Source organism: Stenella coeruleoalba (genome assembly GCF_951394435.1).
Source record: "Stenella coeruleoalba genome assembly, chromosome: 4".
Taxonomy (NCBI): Eukaryota; Metazoa; Chordata; class Mammalia; order Artiodactyla; family Delphinidae; genus Stenella; species Stenella coeruleoalba.
In genome coordinates this window covers 27,884,075-27,902,526 of record NC_137149.1, presented here as the reverse complement: position 1 = coordinate 27,902,526, position 18,452 = coordinate 27,884,075, and the positions used below count along the sequence as shown (strand labels likewise).

The 18,452-nt window shown below is 37.1% G+C and overlaps 1 long non-coding RNA gene across 2 annotated transcripts in view; it reads right to left on the bottom strand.

Moving 5' to 3' along the window:
* LOC307185412 overlaps positions 1–18,452 on the bottom strand; it is a 64,757-nt gene that overhangs the window by 36,265 nt on the left and 10,040 nt on the right. For both annotated transcript variants that reach the window (XR_013828044.1, XR_013828045.1), the window contains exon 3: positions 15,942–16,013. This is a non-coding gene — a long non-coding RNA (uncharacterized lncRNA). The remainder of the gene's footprint in view (positions 1–15,941; positions 16,014–18,452) is intronic.

Here is an 18,452-nt window from a genome sequence, read left to right as displayed (position 1 = left end):
TCCGTTCTTCTGCCTCAGTTATTCTGCTATTGATTCCTTCTAATGTAGGTTTCATTTCAGTTATTGTATTGTTCATCTCTGTTTGTTTGTTCTTTAATTCTTCTAGGTCTTTGTTAAACATTTCTTGCATCTTCTCGATCTTTGCCTCCATTCTTTTTCCGAGGTCCTGGATCATCTTCACTACCATTATTCTGAATTCTTTTTCTGGAAGGTTGCCTATCTCCACTTCATTTAGTTGTTTTTCTGTGGTTTTATCTTGTTCCTTCATCTGGTATATAGCCCTCTGCCTTTTCATCTTGTCTATCTTTCTGTGAATGTGGCATGAAATACTTTTTTTTCCTGCATCTATTGAGAGGATCATATGGTTTTTCTTTTTAGTCTATTGATATGGTGAATTACACTGATTAGTGAACATGAACCAACCCCACAGTCCTGGGATAATCCAACTTAGTTATGATGTTTTATCCTTTTTATATATTTCTGGATTTTATTAGCTAATATTTTGCTGAAGATATTTGCATCCATGTTTATGTGATATATTAGTCTTAAATTGTCTTTTCTTGAAATGTCTTTGATCTGGAATCAGAGTGAATGCTAGTCCCATAAAATGAGTTGGGAAGTATTCCTTTCTCTTCTATTTTCCAAAAACATTTGAGTAAAATTGGTATATTCCTTCCTTAAATGTTTGGTAGAATTTACCAGTGAAGCTATCTGAGCATGGAGTTTTCTTTGTAGGGAGGGTTTTAATTACAAATTCAATTCAGTCTAACAATGTCTGCCATCAAGTTGGGATGTTTGAAGCATTTATAGTTAATGTACTTATTTATATGACTGAATTTAAACCTACCACCTTGTTATTTTTTCCTTTTTCTCCAGCAGTGGACTGTCATTGTTTGTTACTTTATGGGTAGTTTATGGTGGGATGTAGAGGGTTCTTATTTCTCCTGCCCATCCTCAGCCTTAGGCAGGCCATGTGTACCCAGGTGTTTAGGTGTAGGCTTTCCCAATTCTTCTGTCCCTCCCAGCTCTAGGAATCAAACTCTTGGGAGTCTTAGGCTGGAGAAGGTTTTCTGCCTCTTCTCCAGCAGCATACAGCTCTTCTTCCCAGTACAAGACTCGTGGTTGGGCAGAGGAGTTTCCTGTCCTTCTCACTGTGGCATATGGCTTTTGCTTCTGTCCCTTCCTCAGCAGCACTATACCTATGCCTGGGCCCTGGGAGTAGAATGGTTTCCTGCCCATTCCCCAGAGGTTTACAGCTTTTACTTTGCATGTGAGAAAAGTCTAGAAAGTGGACAGATTTTCACCAAGGAGCATGCTCTTAGATCTCCTGGCCTGTACCCAAGATTGTACCCACAGTCTTTTTTGTGAACACCAGGTAGAGACCAATGGACAAGAATTGACAAATTAATGACTCAAAAGTTCCTATATACCCTAAACTGTCAGGGTAGCCCCCACTCAGCTTTAAGGTTTTGTTAAAACTTTAACTGTTTTCTTTTTTCTGCTTTTATGACAACAACCTCTTCTGTCTATGCTCTGCAAAAGGTGAAACAGGTTGTCTGTGCCATTTCTCCATGGCGAGACTTGTCACCCTTTAGAATTTACCTGTTTGCCTTGCAACCTCAGTTCTCTGATGGGTTTGATAAGTTATTACCTGGCTTTTTTCTCATTGTTAGGATGCAAGTGACACTTTTTTTTTTTTTTTTTGGCCGTGGGAGATGTGCAAGGAGATAGATGAAACAAGACTGGCAAAATGAGTGATGGCAGATGGAGATTAATATTATTTTCTTTTCTAATTCTGTATATGTTTGAAATTTTCCAGAAGAAAAAGTTTTTGAATAATTGCCTGAAGATTGAAACACTTTAGAGATTAGGCTTCATATTCTAGAAACTGCTTTATAATTAATATTTATTCTAAAATAGAAGACTCTTTGATAAACTGTATTTATAAAGTAAAGGATTTCACCTCTGAAAGCAGAAGGATGTTAGAAAGAGTGGTGAGGAATTTGCCCTAATAATTAACTCAGAAGCTCTGATTATTGCATTTCCATCCCATGACCTCTGCAATCTTCTTGTTTGCCAATGTTGCTAACTTCACTCAGTGTAAAGAAGTTAATTTTCTTGTCAACTGAACTTTGAGTCTTTTTATTACCAGCTATTACAGATACTTGTTTAGATTTCAATCCTGGGAGAAAAGACCCCAAGGATGAAGAAATTTTATTAAATATTCCAGCCCTTAATAAAAAGATTCTATTTCTAATTTTATTTTTTATTGAAGTATAGTTGATTTACGATGTTGTGTTAATTTCTGCTGTACAGCAAAGTGACTCAGTTATACACATATATACATTCTTTTTTTTGTATTCTTTTCCATTATGGTTTATCCCAGGAGATTGGATATAGTTCCCTGTGCTATACAGTAGGACCTTGTTGTTTATCCAGTCTAAATGTAATAGTTTGAATCTACTAACCCCAAACTTCCAGTCCATCCTTCTCCCTCCCCCCACCTTGGCAACCACAAGGCTGTTCTCTATGCCTGTGAATCTGTTTCTGTTTTGTAGATAGGTTCATTGTTTCCATATTTTAGGTTCCACATATAAGTGATATCATGTTATTTGTCTTTCTCTTTCTGACTTACTTCACTTAGTATGATAATCTCTAGTTGCATCCATGTTGCTGCAAATGGCATTATTTCATTCTTTTTTATGACTAAGTAGTATTCCATTGTATATTTGTACCGCATCTTCTTTCCTCATTCATCTGTTGATGGACATTTAGGTTGTTTCCATGTTTTTGCTATTGTGAATAGTGCTGCTATGAACATAGGGGTGCATGTATCTTTTTGAATTATAGTTTTGGGAGGTATATGCCCAGGAGTGGGATTGCTGGATCATATGGTAAATCTATTTTTAGTTTTCGGAGGAACCTCCATACTGTTCTCCATTGTTGTCTGTACCAACTTACATTCCTACCAACAGTGTAGGAGGGTTCCCTTTTCTCCACACCCTCTCCAGCATTTGTTATTTGCAGACTTTTTAATGATGGCCATTCTGACCAGTGTGAGGTGGTACCTCACTGTAGTTTTGATTTGCATTTTTCTAATAATTAGTGATGTTGAGCATCTTTTCATGTTCCTACTGGCCATCTGTATGTCTTCTTTGGAGAAATGTCTATTAAGGTCTTCTGACCATTTTTCAATTGGGTTGTTGGTTTTTTTGTTGTTGACTTGTATAAGCTGTTTGTATATTTTGAAGATTAAGCCCTTGTCAGTTGCATCATTTGCAAATATTTTCTCCTGTTCCATAAGTTGCCTTTTTGTTTTAGTTTTAGTTTTAGTTTTTTTATGGTTTCCTTTGCTGTGCAAAAGCTTGTAAGTTTGATTAGGTCCCATTTGTTTATTTTTGTTTTTATTTCTATTGCCTTGGGAGACTGACCTAATAAAACACTGATACAACCTATGTCAGAGAATGTTTTGCCTATGCTATGCTTCCTTCTAGGAGTTTTATGGTATCATGTCTTATGTTTGTCTTTAGGCCATTTTGAGTTTATTTTTGTGCATGGTGTCAGGGTGTGTTCTAACTTCATTGATTTATATGCAGCTGTCCACCTTTCCCAGTATCATTTGCTGAAGAGACTGCTTTTTTCCCATTGTATGGTCTTGCCTCCTTTGTTGAAGATTAATTGACTGTAGGTATGTGGGTTTAGTTCTGGACTCTTTATTCTGTTCCATTGATCTGTATGTCTGTTTTTGTACCAATACCACACTGTTTTAATTACTGTAGCTTTGTAGTATTGTCTGAAATCTGGGCAAGTTATGCCTCCTGCTTTTTTTTCCTCATGATTGCTTTGGCAATTCTGGGTCTTTTATGGTTCCATATAAGTTTTTGGATTATTTGTTCTAGTTCTGTGAAAAATGTCATGGGTAATTTGATAGGGATCACATTAAATCTGTAGATTGCTTTGGGTAGTATTGCCATTTTAACAGTATTAATTCTCCCATTCCAAGAGCATGGGATATCTTTCCATTTCTCTGAATCCCCTTTAATTTCCTTTATTAATGTTTTATAGTTCTCAGTGTATAAGTCTTCCACCTCCTTGGCCAGGTTTATTCCTAGGTTTTTTTTTTTTTTTTTTGGTGCAATTTTAAAAGGTTTGCTTTTTACATTCCCTTTCTGATATTTCATTATTAGTGTAAAGAAATACAACTGATTTCTGAATGTTAATCTTGTATCCTGCTTCTTTGCTGAAGATTCTCCTATTTCTTAAACCACTCTCTCTGGCTTCTTTTTCTTTGCATAACCCCAATGCTCCTTGACTGCCAGTCCACTCTATAGCACTGACCATATATAAGGTGCGTAGTATGTGCCAGGCGCTGTGGCAGATACTTTTATACATATTACCTTCACATCATACAGCCTCTCCTCCATTTCTACAGGTTCTCTTGTTGACCTCATCTGTTGCTCTGCCTCAAATCTCAATTCTAGCATCTCTAGGTCTGCCCTTTGTCCACAGGTCTAGGGCCACATTCCCAACAGATGGACTTCTTCATATTGTCCTCTCTTGTCCCTCAAACTTGATATGTCTGACATAGAAATACTTATGCCATTCCAGCTGCCATTTTATATCATGCCAGAAAATATGTGCTAAAAAATTACCACAGAAAATATTAAAACATATTTCAAGTCACACTAAATATTGAAAAAATTCTATATACCTCAAATCCTACAAAGTTGTATTTTTTAATGATGTGACATTCCTTATCTATGTTATTGACCATGCTAAAAGGGAAATAACTCTTACCTTTTGGCAAAATAGCTGAAGAATTATCACAAAATATATTAAATACTCACTATAAGCTGAAAATATGAAAATGTAATTCCTAAAAAGGATGAACTCTCAAGAATTTGGGGGAAGAGCTTAATAAAAATCATTCTCTAAGTTAACTTTCACAATGTTAGAGTGTTCTCCCAAATTAAACTGCTCCTTAATTTTATCAAAGGGAATAAATATAAAGATAACTTTGGGTATTTTTTATTGTTGTCTATAATGGTGTCATGCTATGTAACTGAAGAGTAATGATCATTATAGGGTCTAAAATAAGAAAGCCAAAGAGCAATGTTTGTCAATATTTATCAACTTTATTCATATCAGAAGGTAACTTGATTGACCAATTCAAGCATTTGAATCAGATTCACTTTGTCTTTTTTTTTAATTTTTTATTTATTTGTATTTATTTTTGGCTGTGTTGGGTCTTCATTTCTATGCGAGGGCTTTCTCTAGTTGCAGCAAGCGGGGGCCACTCTTCATCGCGGTGCATGGGCCTCTCACTAACGTGGCCTCTCTTGTTGCAGAACACAGGCTCCAGACGCGCAGGCTCAGTAGTTGTGGCTCATGGGCCCAGTTGCTCCACGGCATGTGGAATCTTCCCAGACCAGGGCTCGAACCCATGTCCCCTGCATTGGCAGGCAGATTCTCAACCACTGCGCCACCAGGGAAGCCCTCACTTTGTCTTTATATAATAGTAAGAAGCTCTTCTGGTTTGATGACAACTCTCCACAGGTCCACCCAGCTACCTTTCCTTTTTGCTGTACCAGATGGTCCTTCTTTTTTTTTTTTTTTAATTAATTAATTAATGGCTGTGTTGGGTCTTCATTTCTGTGCTAGGGCTTTCTCTAGTTGTGGCAAGTGGGGGCCACTCTTCATTGTGGTGCACGGGCCTCTCACTATCGCAGCCTCTCTTGTTGCAGAGCACAGGCTCCAGACGCGCAGGCTCAGTAATTGTGGCTCACGGGCCCAGTTGCTCCGCGGCATGTGGGATCTTCCCAGACCAGGGCTCGAACCCGTGTCCCCTTCATTGGCAGACAGATTCTCAACCAATGCACCACCAGGGAAGCCCAGATGGTCCTTCTTATTGGGAAGAAATGCAATCAAAAACCAACTCCAAGATAACTGAAAAATTGAATTCCTGTGCCTTAAAGCTAAGACCTGGGCCTTCAACCACAGGTGACTGATCCATTTATAACACAGTCCCTCCCTAGGGCTGAACAAGCAGAATCTAATTTCCCCTTTCCCTGCCACATCTTACAGTCACCTTCATTTGTGTAAAATTCTGCTTGGTATGACCTAATGAAGTGTTCCAATTTTTATTACAGGCCTAGAATTCTGCTCTTCATTCAAACAGTAAATACATTTGCATTTGCCTGAAATACTTGAATGGATTTTTTATAAAATTTATTTTAAGAAAAATTATCAATGTCTTGTTAAAATACTTGAACTTGTAAAAGGAGAGAAAAGTCCATAACTTTGTTATTTTAATACAGCTGTTATCATTTTTTTGTGTTCTAGTCAAACTGCTTTGCAAAAGAGTGACAACAGTTGACAACTCAGGAATGTATGTATACAGTGGCAATTTTTTTCAGTAAAAGGCCAGACAGTAAATATTTCAGGCTTTGCAGGCCATACAGTCTGATGGAACTATGTGACTCTGCTTTTGTGGTACAAAAGCAACCATAAACAATACAGAAACAAGTGTGGCTCTGTTCTAATAAAACTATGAACATTAAAATCTGAATTTCACATAATTTTCATGTGTCACAAAATATTACTCTTTCTTAATTTTCTCTCAGCATTTAAAAATGTAAAATACAGTCTTGACTTGTGGGCCATACAAAAGTCAGTAGCAGGTTGGCTATCCCTGGCTCATAGATGGCTAGCCCTGTTTAAGACCTTATCTCTAGTTGTGAACCATGTCCTGAGCTCCACAGCCACAATTTCGGCTTTTTCCTGAACATCCCAACAGCACCTCAAACCAAAACCATTTCAAACCTAACTCAGAACATATGTCTCATCTAAACTGTTTGCTTGTCTCAAATCTCCTATTTCTGTTCATGGAACACTGTCTCCCAGTCATCCAGACCTGAAGTTTAAAAATCATTCACTACCCTTGTCAAGTCCTGTCCTGTCTCAAATATGTCTCCAGTTTGCAATTCCCACACCCAGCATCCGAGTTCAGGCTTTCATTGTTTAGCCTGCATTGTTATTGCAGTACTATAATTGGTTTCCATGCTTCTAGCACTCCAATGTATCTAATATATTGTTGTCAGAATACGCTTCCTAAAGGGCTGCTCTAATTATGTCACTACGGAACACTATCTTAAAACTCTGTGTAACTCTATTGCTTGTCAAATTAAATACAAACTTTTCAACTAGCTTTCAAGACCATCCAAAACATCCCAAATATCTTTCTAGTCTTGCTTCACCCTAAACCTTTGTTCATTCATTCAACAAAAGTGAAGGAGCACCTGTTAAGTACCAAGGCACTGTGCTGGATACACAAGGGGATACAATGATGAGCAAAAACCCCATGACCTCTGCCTTCATAGAGTTTACAGTATAGTTGTGGAAAAAGACATGAGTCAAATAATCACTTAAAAGGTATAAGAAGAACATGAAGCAATATTTTCAAAGTACTGAAAGAAAAGAACTTCAAATCTAGGGCTTTACATAAAACTAAACTATTATCTAAGTGTGCGGCTGAAATAATGATTCTTTCATGCACATAAGCATCAGAACATTCATCACATAAAGACCACCTTTGAAAACACTTCTAGAAGTGCTCCGGCAATAAAAAAACAAAAACAAAAACCTCTGGAGGCTTTGAGATCTATGGGAGGCAGGTCTACTTTAAACTTTGATAGGCCTGATTGTGGTGATATTTTACAGCTGTATACATATGTCAAAGCTTATAAAATTGTACTTTAAATATGTGCAGTGTATGTATGTCAATTATACCTCAATAAAACTGGCAAATATTTGGTAGGAAAAATATTTTAATGTTAATGTACAGTTTAAAGTAAAAATAAAAGGAAAAAGAGAATAAAAGATACACCTAGGTTATTTTTTAAATCCATAAATAAATGTAAAAATATGACTGTGACTATAGAGAGAGCATAGATGCTCCACCCCTTTTCCCATATCTTGCCCTATTCATCTCTTCCATCTTAGGAATGGCTGTTCCTAAGTTATAGCCGTTCATAATTAACCAGTGATCTAGTAAACAAAATGTTTCTCTGAGTTCTGTGGGGCGCTTTGCAAATTAATCAAACCAAAGGAAGAGTTCATGGGAACCTTCAATATACAGCCGGTTGGTCACAAGCACAGGTAACAACCTGGGCTTGCGGTTGGCATCTGGAGTAGGGAGGGATTAGGGAGTACTGTGGAACTGAGCCCTCGACTTGTGGAATCTGATGCTGTCTCTGGGTAGATAAGGTAGAATTGTAGAATACCCAGCTGGTGTCAGAGCATTGCTTGTTAGAGGTGTGGGGACAAAATCTCCACCCCCATAACTTAGAATTGGGTGCTCAGAACTAACCCCCCCCCCCAATTTACAAATTAGGAGCCTGAGGCACAGAAAAGCTAAGTGTCTTGCCTGAGGTCATACCGCCAGTGAGTAGTAGAACTGGGATTACAAACCAAAGTAATCTGGTTCAAGGGTCCACACTCTTAACTATGAAATTAATAGATGATGAGGGAAGAGAAAGAATTTCAAGCAGATGAAACAATACATGAAAATACCCCATGTGCTTGGGGAGTATGGGGATTCAACGTAGGCCAGTGTGGCTAGGGCAGAGAGGGGAAAGAAACGTGAAGACCTCTCTGAGAGGAAGTAGAGGCCTATTATGCAAAACCTTCTAAACCAGGTTGCAGAATGTTGTCTTTATTCTTAGAACAATGGATACCATTTAAGTCTTGTAAGTAAGAACTAATAGGAATTTTGAAGATATTATTTTGGTTTCAATGTGGAAAAGAGATTAGAGAGGGCTAGAGTGGATGTGAATAAACTCATTATTGCAGTTGTACACTTGAGATATGTTGATAGTTGAACTATGATAAAAGTCAGCTTGGGGCTTCCCTGGTGGTGCAGTGGTTGAGAGTCCGCCTGCCGATGAAGGGGACACGGGTTCGTGCCCTGGTCTGGGAACATCCCACATGCCGCGGAGCGGCTGGGCCCGTGAGCCATGGCCACCGAGCCTGCGCATCCGGAGCCTGTGCTCCGCAACGGGAGAGGCCACAGCAGTGAGAGGCCCGCGTACCGAAAAAAAAAAATTAAAAAGTCAGCTTGAAGAAAGAAAGGCAAGCTGGAAATAAACATCTTACTGCATAACTCAGAAGTCTTTTCCTTTGTAATAATTAGAGGCAGATTGATATTGGGAGGGAATGGATCTGCTCCGAAACTCTCAAGGTGATGGTAGACATAAAACTCAAGTTCTGGTACAGTGAAGCCTGGAGGAGACTGCTAGTGTCCTGCCCACTCTAAGCAGAATTTTTAAAAATAGGCTATCTTTGGAGAAGAGCAGACAGCCTTCTCCCACAGAGAAAGTATTAGAAGAACACAGAATATGGCCCCTAGTGAATAACTATTGTTCAATGTGTGCCAAGTGAAATTTTATTATGTACTTTGTTTAAATACTTTCCATAAGAACTCATCTCCAATCTTATAATGGAAGTCAAAGGGAAAAATAAATTCCTACAACATTTAACTTGGAAGAGATACTAGATATTATGTAGCCACATTCTTCTTACAAACGAGGAGCCTCATCTAAGCTGTGATGTTAATAATTTAATAAACAGTAAATTAACTTGAAAAGTACCTGGCAGAACATGACACATTTAGCCACTTAATAAGTAATATTTATTAGTATTATGCTTAACATCACTACTTTTGATAAATATTATGTTAACAATAAGAATTCAATAGATGTTTATTCAGTGAGTTCTATGTGTCAGATGTTGGTCAAGGCCTGGAATATAAAAATAACTAAAACACTATCCTTATTTTGAACTTGATATGTTCACATCCTACTGATGATTAAATAAAATACCTAAAAGGCTAGATTACAACGTGGGGGGATAACTGCAACATAGCAAGTATTAAAGCATTATTTTTAAAGTTTTGTGGGAATTCAAGCCTTATTACTCACAGACCCCATGTTCTTCCCACTCAACCATTTTGTCTATTCATATAACCCAATACACACACACATGTATACATACAAACTCAGAGGCAGGTTAAAAATAATACACTCATATTCCAAATTAGAGAAACACCGAATTGAAAGTGAAATTGGTTTTAGCAGAGGGATTTTCACAGCGTGGACACTGTGAAAATCAGTATTCGAAGCTTAAAGCTTTTGTGGTTCAAAATTCAACAAAATGGCATATACCTCACAGGTTTTTCCTTTTATTTTAAGAACAATTTGTATCCCAAAGAGAAAATAACCAGATAATAGGCTATCAACCTAAACTTTATTTGGATTTTTATGTTTGATTGGGAGAATCCATGCTTATAAGGATTATTTTTGTTTAGATTAAGATCCCACCAACCTCACACACAGCAGAGTGTTAAATATATTAAACTTGAGAAGGTTTTCTGATACATGTAGTAGAGGACATTTCTTTTCTGCTCAGCATCCTTTCCTTTGGATTAATATGAAATCTCATCCATTCCATATTAATACTTTCAGTCCATGCAAATCAGGTAAGACTGTCATGACTCAAACAAAACCTATTAAAATATCTCCAGATCATCAGAGATTTCATATCTGGTAACTAGGAGGGAGTGTAATGTTCTATTTTTCTGGACAAATGACTTTTAAAATGAAGTAGATTTGGAGCAACACTAGGCACCTTTCCATTTTGATATTCTCTTTCTGAGAATGAGGTCAGGCAAAGATGGATAATCTGAGTGATGGAAAGAAGTAAAGAGTCCTAAGGATATCATTTCAACCCTTGTATCTAGCTGTGCCTTAAAGCTCTAGCTCCTCCCACTGAAATTTCCACATATGGGAACCAAAAGAATATGTTTTCCACTTAGGCTTGTATGAGTTGAGTTTCTGTTGTTTGCAACCAAATGGTCCCGATGCCTACATGCTGGTAGTACATAACATTTATTGCTATTATTATTTCACAATTATTCAGCACCAGCAATACCTCAAACAAAGTACTGTACAATATAACAGGTTTAGCATCACAATTCCTATCATCTAGGAACTCATTTAAATTCGGTCATGACACATATATACAATGGAATATTACACAGCCATAAAAAGAAACGAAACTGGGCTTCCCTGGTGGTGCAGTGGTTGAGAGTCCACCTGCCGATGCAGGGGACACGGGTTCGTGCCCCAGTCTGGGAAGATCCCACATGCCGCGGAGCGGCTAGGCCCATGAGCCATGGCCGCTGAGCCTGCGCGTCCGGAGCCTGTGCTCCTCAATGGGAGAGGCCACAACAGTGAGAGGCCCGCGTACCACAAAAAAAAAAAAAAAAAAGAAACGAAACTGAGTCATTTGTAGTGAGGTGGATGGACCTAGAGTCTGTCATACAGAGTGAAGTAAGTCAAAAAGAGAAAAACAAATATCTTATATTAACGCATGTATGTGGAACCTAGAAAAATGGTACAGATGAACCAGTTTGCAGGGCAGAAGTTGAGACACAGATGTAGAGAACAAACATATGGACACCAAGCTGGGGGAAGCCGCGGGGGAAGCCGCGGGGGTGGTGGGGATGGTGGTGTGATGATTGGGATTGACATGTATACACTGATGTGTATAAAATTGATGACTAGGAAGAACCTGCTGTATAAAAAAATAAATAAAATTAAAAAATTAAAAAAAGAAACTAATACTAAACTTTCTTTGGGTTATTTGTATGGAAATATGTTAATATAAATGTTTCAGACATTACATGAAATTCCTAAAAATCTTATATATTCTGGTATAATGTTATAAGTCATAATTCCAGTTATTACTTTAAAATGTATATCTCAGAAATAACTAAATTTCCTTGTCAATTGCATTATTATGAACTTTCATCAAATCCTTAACCGTGGTCATTTTTAAGTCTTTTGTCATTTACAGACGGTCGTGGGTGTACTCTGATGCTTTTGCAAAAATGTTCCCATAAAAGGGTTTCATCTTCAAGGAATTCACTGACAAGTACAGTTTTTTGGTAACTGACTATACTGCTGAACTGAATGAATAAGCATTTTCAGAACTCTAATGGAAAACTGATGAATTCATAAAAGTGCTAAAAAAGATCAAGATAAAAAAAAATTAATTACATGGGACTGAGTTAACTGATGAGGATGATTATAATTTTTGTGACTTTCTGTTTGAATAAAAAAAGATGTGATGTAAATTTATGTAAAAAGAACTTAATGTAAAACAATGCCACTCTTCTCACATATTTTTTCTTGTTTTGGAAAATATAGATATTTTCTGTTAAAAACGTGATTTATGCTGACACATAATAGGTTGATTATTGTTATTATAAGTGAATTAATAAATATTTTTAAGTTTAAAAAAAAGATGCAGACGTAGAGAATGGACTTGAGGACACGGGGAGGGGGGAGGGGAAGCTGGGACAGACTCAGAGAGTAACATTGACATATATACACTACCAAATGTAAAATAGATAGCTAGTGGGAAGCAGCCGCATAGCACAGGGAGATCAGCTCAGTGCTTTGTGACCACCTAGAGGGGTGGGATAGGGAGGGTGCGAGGGAGATGCAAGAAGGAGGGGATATGGGGGTATATATATACGTATAGCTGATTCACTTTGTTATAAAGCAGAAACTAACACAACATTGTAAAGCAATTATACTCCAGTAAAGATGTAAAAATGATTTAAATAAATAAGGCCATGAAAATGAGAAGGATATTCACTTGTCAGGAAAGAAGGTGAGGTAAATAGAAAGACTGTGATACTACACTGATCTCTCTGATGTGCTTTTCCTTAGACATTGCCCTTACCCATTCAGAGGACAATCTGTAGTAATTTTACTAGATTAAAGCAAGTATGAGAAGGTAGAATAATAACCAACAAGAGGATAACTCAATTGCCATATACTCATAAAACTAGAATACAACACCAGTAAAATAAATGCACCACAGCTCCACACGTCACATTGATGAATCTCAAACACAATGTAGAGTGACAAAGCAACTTCAGAATACTACAAAATCATAAACACTTAATGTACCACTAGAAATATATAAACAGAGTAAAACTATAATGAAAATTGAGGAAATGATCAAATTAATATTCAGAATAGTAGTTACTCTTGGTAAGAAAGGAGAGGGATGTGACTGGAGAGGGGCAGATAGAGGCTCTCAAAGGCATGGTTAATGTTCTATTGCTTAATCTGGGGTGAGAGCACATAGGTGTACTGGTCCCTATTGCTGCTGTAACAAATTATTGCAAACTGAGTAGCTTAAAACATTAAAATTTATTATCTTTCAGTTTTGAAGTTTAGAAGTCTGAAATGGGTCTTATGGGGCATAAATCAAAGTGTTGGCAGAGCTGAGAGCTTTCTGGAGGATCTAGAAGAGAATACATTTTGGGGCTCTTCCAGTGTTTAGAGGCTGCTGCATTTCTTGATTTCTGGCCATACTGCTCCAACCTCTGCTTCTGTCATCACATGTCCTTCTCTGATTCTGACCTTCCTACCTCCCTATAATAAGAATCCTCGTGATTACATTGGGCCCACACAGATAATCCAGGATAATCTCCCCATCTCAAGATCTTTAACGTAATCACATCTGCAAAGTCCCTTTTTCCATGTAAGGTATAATATTCATATGCTCCAGGGATAGTACATGGACATCTTGTGTGTACGGTGGGGAGGAGGGCAGGGATTATTCTTTCCAACACAATGAGTGTTTGTTTTATTTCTTATGTCTTATTCATATTTTATATATATTCATAGTGGATGCCGTAGTGTACCTCTCAAAATTCGGTTCAGGCCTAAGGCACTCATGCCTTCTGGGGAAACTGGCAGCTGACAGTGCCCTCTCTAGGAACTGCCCTTAACCAAAGAGAGGCACTTCACCCAATGTTTTCCCCTTCTCCAGAAGCAGCAGATACAGGCAGATATAGGAGTATAAAGGCCTGCCCTCCAGAGCTGCCCAACAACTCCCTCTGCCCAATCTTACTTCTTTTCCTCCCCTTACAGGCACTGATCTCAAGAACATGTCACAGTAGATTCCCTGAGCATAAATCTCCCTCTCAGAGTGTGTTTCCTGATCTACAATAATATCATTTTGTAAAGATAAAATATTTCATGATCATGTAAAAGAATTTAAGGACTACTTAGGGCACTAGTAGGGAGTAAATAAATTCAGAAACAAAAACAAGATGAATTGGAGTAAAAAGAAACTGGAAGCACTAAGTCCAATTTAAAATCCTATGGAAAAGGACACAGGTACCCCAATGTTCATTGCAGCACTATTTACAACAGGCAGGACATGGAAACAACCTAAATGTCCAACGATAGATGAATGGATAAAGAAAATGTGGTATATATATACAATGGAATATTACTCAGCCATAAAAAGGAACGAAACTGGGTCATTTGTAGAGATGTGGATGGACCTAGAGTCTGTCATACAGAGTAAAGTAAGGCAGAAAGAGAAAAACAAATATCGCATATTAACACATATATGTGGAATCTAGAAAAATGGTACAGATGAACCTATTTGTAGGGCAGGAATAGAGATGTAGACGGAGAGAACGGACATGTCGACACTGTGGGGGAAGGGGAGGGTGGGACAAATTGGGAGATTAGGTTTGACATAAATACACTACCGTGTGTAAAACAGATAGCTAGTGGGAACCTGCTGTATAGCACAGGGAGCTCAGCTCGGTGCTCTGTGATGACCTAGATGGGGGTGAAGGGCGGGGAGGGAAATCCAAGAGGGAGGGGATATAGGTATATGTATAGCTAATTCACTTCATTGTACAACAGAAACTAACACAACATTGTAAAGCAATTTTACTCCAATAAAAAATAAAATAAAATAAAAATAAATTTGAAAAATAAAATAAAATCCTATAGATATCTAGATACCTAGTAAATGCTTTGATTGAGGAATTAGCAGTAGATTTCAAAAGAATTAGATAAATCCAACATTTCAAAATAACTTTCAATATGAATTAGCAACTGAATGGTTAACACTTTTAATTTGGACTTTTCGATTTAGTCCCAACTCTGCTTCTTAACTTCTGTGAGCTGAGGTTTTCTTACTATGAAATGAGATAATTGGCTGCTGATCTCTAGTCTAAATAGTTCTAAAAATATTTTAATCCAATCACAAAAATAGTATTTACACCAATTAAAAGATCTGAAAAATGAGAACAGACATAAAGCAAACAATTTGCCTTTGAAAAAAATGCTGAATCTTTTGTTCTGCTAGCTATTAGGTGCTCAACATGGTTCCTGTACTCTAAAAGAAAAAGTATGGAAAGTCCAACCTCTCACAGAGGGTCAGTGATAATTCAAAATCTACATTTGAAAATATTTTCCTCTCTACTGACAAAAGTCTGAATAGGTCCTGACTTTCATATTTTACACTGTGTAAATTTCAAATACAACATAACTAAAGAAGATTAACTCAGTATATCTCTTTACTACTTTACTTGGAATATTAATACTGAATGTGTATATTCATGCCATGACCTGTTTTAGAATAATACCTTTCATGCCTATTATGTCATTAGGAATAGTATATAAAATATTCTATATTGTATATAACTATAATCTATCCACACAAGTGAGGATTTATATGGCTAGGGAAGATACATTATATGAACTGGTAAGCATAGACAGATGTTCCCTGCAATCACTGAGCCATTTGGTTTGGAGCAAGCCCTAGTAGCATAGATCTAAACCACCACGGGCTCACAGATTGGAGAAAAGTCCATTGTGGAGTAAACACTCATTTATCAGCAAGTGTGTGTAGTGCAGGACATGTGACAGACATTTCATCTGGAAATCTAGCCTTGGCCTAAAGCCCCAAAACAACTTTAGAACTCACTAGGTACTCTGAACTGAAAATAACACATCCAAAGCATAAGAACCAATTAAGAGACAAACCAACCAACCTACCTCTTAAGATTAGGAAAAGTACTGCTTTAGACTTGCTCTTTAGTTTCCCATGTCCAGTTTGATATTAGCCTCCTAGAACCATAAAGAAAAAATGGTTTTGAAATCATATTTGGGCCTAAATCATAACTTTGCCACATTTTGGTTTTTTGAATTTGGATGATACCTAATTATTTTAGCTTCAGCTTTCTCATTTGTAAATCTAACTTCCTCATTGAGAAAGAAAAATGAAATAATTAATTTAAACTACTTTAGGATTCTAAAAGGCTATGCAACTGTGTTTCTGTTCTTGATGAAGTTGGTTTTGATGGTGAGGGGTTGACAGTGTTACCACCTTATTCATAATCAATAGAATCAAGACATTAGAAGAAAAAGAAAATGCCACAACAGCAGCATGAAAGAGGAGGCTGGTGGGGCAGGCTTTTTTTCCATTCAATAAATGACTAACAAAGGCAATTACATTGGAAATAATATTAATATGGGATTTGTATACTAAATCAATCCACCTTCTAGGCAGCCATCCTAGTTAACCAGTGAACCTAGCCCTTCTTCCCAGATGTGCAATTCATAAAACGTATCAATCCCATAGGAAACAGTTAACCAAGCCATGTGCCCATTCTTGTATATGTCAAACAACAACAAAAAACACAAAATCACTAAATTGATGGTCTCAAGATTATGTTTCTAATAACTGCAGAAAAATGCTAGCACAAGTTCAGCTCTTGTCAAGCCATTGGTTCAAAGGCATAACAGATTATAGAAAAGGAGAAAAGAGGCTAACTTAGAATATTATAAATGACACTGTCAGTAACCAGAATTCAAATGCTAGCTGTTCCATGAATGAACTGTTTTACTTCATATAAGCCACTTTGCTTGGCTGGGCTTCTGCAATTACAAATGCATTCTTTGGCTTATTTATTCAACAAATATTTCTTGATCACATACTAAGTACCAAGCACTGCTTTAGTTGCTAGTGATTCAATAGTGAGCAAATACAGATATAGTTCCTACCCTCATGGAGTTACTAAAACTTGTTTCACTTTGTAAATCAACTATGCCTCAATTAAAACAAAAACAAAAACCTGCTTCACTGGATTATTGTGAGAATGAAACAAGTTAATATACTTAAAATATTTTGTTGTAATGTACTACAGGTAAAATCTAAATGCCTCAGTGCTCACCACTCTTTAATTTATTTAGGTTTTGAAGCATTTAGAAAAGTATAGAGAATAACATAAACCTGTATGTATCTATCCTCCAGCTCTAGTCAATCTTGCCATTTTTGCCTCATTTTGTTTCTTTGCTTGCTTTAGCTCTCCTCTCCCTCTTTTTCCCAATCTTATTTCCCTTCCTTCTTTCCTACATGTAGCTACTATCCTGAATGTTGTGTTTAACATTTCTATGTAGTTTTTAAAAAATAGTTACTACATAAATTAGTACCTTACGATAGCATTGTGTATTTTGGAATTCCATTTAAATTGTATTACACTGTACACATCGTTCACCAGTTTGCTTTTTTTCATTAAAAATTTTATTGGAGATTTTAAAAAATATTATCATAGTACTAGTTCATTCATTTTCAGTGTTATAGAGAAAGGACTGGCAAACTTTTTCCATAAAGGGCCAGATGGAAAATATTTTAGGCTTTTGGGGCCATATTGGCTTTGCAGCAACTACTCTGTGCTTTGACACAAAAGTAGACATACACGACACATAACAAATGAGGATGGCCATGTTCCAATAAAACTTTATCTACCAAAATAGGCAGCTGTGGATGGTAGTTTGCCAACCACAGCTGCTGAGCAGTAGTTCTCAACCTTGACAGAACATTAGTGTTACCTGGAGAGCCTTTTAAAAAAACCCATGCTAGGTACTGAGACTAGATTGGTTAAATCAAATCTCTGAAGGTGGCCCCCGGCACTACTGGCTCCCCACTCCCTTTTTCTCAAGAACTTCCAAGGTGCTATTAAAAATTTTTACAACTGATATGCTAATCTAAATTACTATAGAAATCAATATATAGATTCAAATATTAAAAATGTATTTCACCTTTGTCCTCTATACTATAGAATTATGTAAAACTGCTTGTTAGTAACATAAATTATAATGTGTATCATTCATCAAATCATTCTAGTTATTTCCAAATCATTTACTGAATTTTACAAATTGCCATTACGATCTTTTATTTTACATAGGTGTCCCTTGCTGAGTGATACCCCTCTCTTAGCCATGACTTGACATAGGAAACTATATCAAACTGTTTCAATAAACTCTGCACTAAACTGAGAGTAATCAGGCAACTTTCAGTCTCAGTACATAAAGAAGTTCTCTTAATATTGCTACGAAGCACGGGCTCGCTGCCAGATATGCATAGAAGTCAATACTATTGCACCGGCCTTCGAGAAAAGAAAGAGCTTTACTGCAAGGTCGACCAGCAAGACAGGAGGCAGGGCTCAACTTTTTGGAATTATGGAGGACAGGCTGGTATGCACAACTGCTGGCGGGGCAGGTTTC